Below are 1,837 nucleotides of genomic sequence, written 5' to 3' on the forward strand. Positions count from 1 at the left end.
GCACAAGAGAGCGGCATGTTTAGAAAGCCATGTAAAATTAATGCAAGTTCAACTTTTAAAAAACATGTCTCAAGACGTTATGGCGGTTTCCCCCATCCCACTGCATCTCAAGTTTTTAAATGAAGAAAGTAGCCTACTCTTTGTGATTGGTTTTCGGTCCTTTGTATTAAACTATACATACATGCATGGTGCTGCTTTTTCCCCCAATTGTTTAAGCAACTTTATTAATTATATATGGTTTATAAACATTATTTTAAACATTATGCACTTTTTTTCAAAGATAGTTGTGTTATTTTATTACGCTTGGAAGAAACGTGCATAATATTTTGCTCGATGCGCCCTCTAGTGGCCTCAAGAAAGAAGCCAAAAGCTTTTTTCCCCCCTAACTGAAATTATGCCTTTTAAATTCGAATATAATTCGATTTTTGATAATATTTTAGTACAAAATTCGAATTTAGTTTTTCAGTCATTTTGACAGCCCTACAATACAATAAGACATAAATATTTAATAAATAATTTAAGGACAATATATAAGTACCATATTCGGTATCACCCAATATTATGCATTGTTTTTAAATGAATCAGCATTGATTTATATTAAAAATATAATTGTGCATAGGTTTTTTAAACTCTATTTTTACATTTAGATTACCTGTGTCGTCATTTAATGCTACCTACTAAATCTTTTAAATATGTTTAATCATTTGGTTTAATAATTTATTTGTTTGATTACAGTTGAGTACAATTTTTTTTACCTTGTTCTTGCAATGAAAATAATGATGACTTGGAATGAATGAATGAATGAATGAATAAATAAATATATTTTTAAAAATGTAATGCTCACTATAAATCTGTAATTTCTTAAATACTAATATATATAATCCTAAAATGAATATCTGTTTTTCTGAAATTTTTTCATAATATTGAGATTAATGTTTCTTAATTTTAATATATAGAAGAAAAGTTATTACATTTTTTCATTAATAAAAGTGTCCATTAATCACTTATTTTTACAGAATTTTAATATCAGTGCATCCCTAAAATAATTAAATGAATGATACTCATCACACTAAACAATTCGTCCATCGATGTATAAAATTTGTGGGGTGTTTACAGTTGACAAACTACACAACAATTCAAAATTATTTGATGTAATTATTGGTGCGTCAAAACCAGTGTTGCTAAGGTTACTTTGGAAATGTAATAGGTTACAGATTACAAGTTACCCTATTTAAAATGTAATAGTGTAACTATTTCAAATACTTTATTAAAGTAATGTAACCGATTACATTTGATTACTTTTCTAATTTTTTAACAAATGTTTTCAAATGTTAATCATTTTGAAACATTTAAAGCAGGCAGAGTTAACTTTACAGTAGGACTCAACGCTGGTTACTGTCAGACTTTCAAAATCCTTCTTGACTTGAATTAAGATTATAATTATTTAATTTAAAGCACAGCCACCACAAAATCAGACTTTAGCTGCTGTGTTTACTTTGAGATCATTCTGCGGTTAAATACAGATTTATGATCATAAGAAATAGTTTAATTGCTATGATACCGTTTTGAAATCAAAATCTTTGCATAGCCATGACAGGAAACACTGGCATCTAGCAATGCTTTGGAAAAAACTGTTCATCTTAAAAATAAAAATAAAGCATATACATAAACCCAAACAGGAAATAAAACAGCTATTGAATAAGTGTCCTATTCTGTGTCCAAAACTCCTGAAACATTGGTGTCTCATATTTTAGAGCAGTCACCGCAATTTGGGAAAGAAATTAATCAAATCTGTGTGTGTGTGTTTGTGTGTGTGTGTGTTTGTGTGTGTGTGTGT

General features: G+C 28.5%; 1 protein-coding gene across 2 annotated transcripts in view; it reads left to right on the plus strand.

Annotated features, from left to right (window-relative positions):
- The window catches only part of ppm1h (protein phosphatase, Mg2+/Mn2+ dependent, 1H), a 33,185-nt gene that overhangs the window by 28,486 nt on the left and 2,862 nt on the right, over nucleotides 1-1,837 (plus strand). The window lies entirely within an intron of this gene.

Source organism: Sinocyclocheilus anshuiensis, unplaced genomic scaffold (genome assembly GCF_001515605.1).
Source record: "Sinocyclocheilus anshuiensis isolate Anshui unplaced genomic scaffold, SAMN03320099.WGS_v1.1 scaffold688, whole genome shotgun sequence".
Lineage (NCBI taxonomy): Eukaryota > Metazoa > Chordata > Actinopteri > Cypriniformes > Cyprinidae > Sinocyclocheilus > Sinocyclocheilus anshuiensis.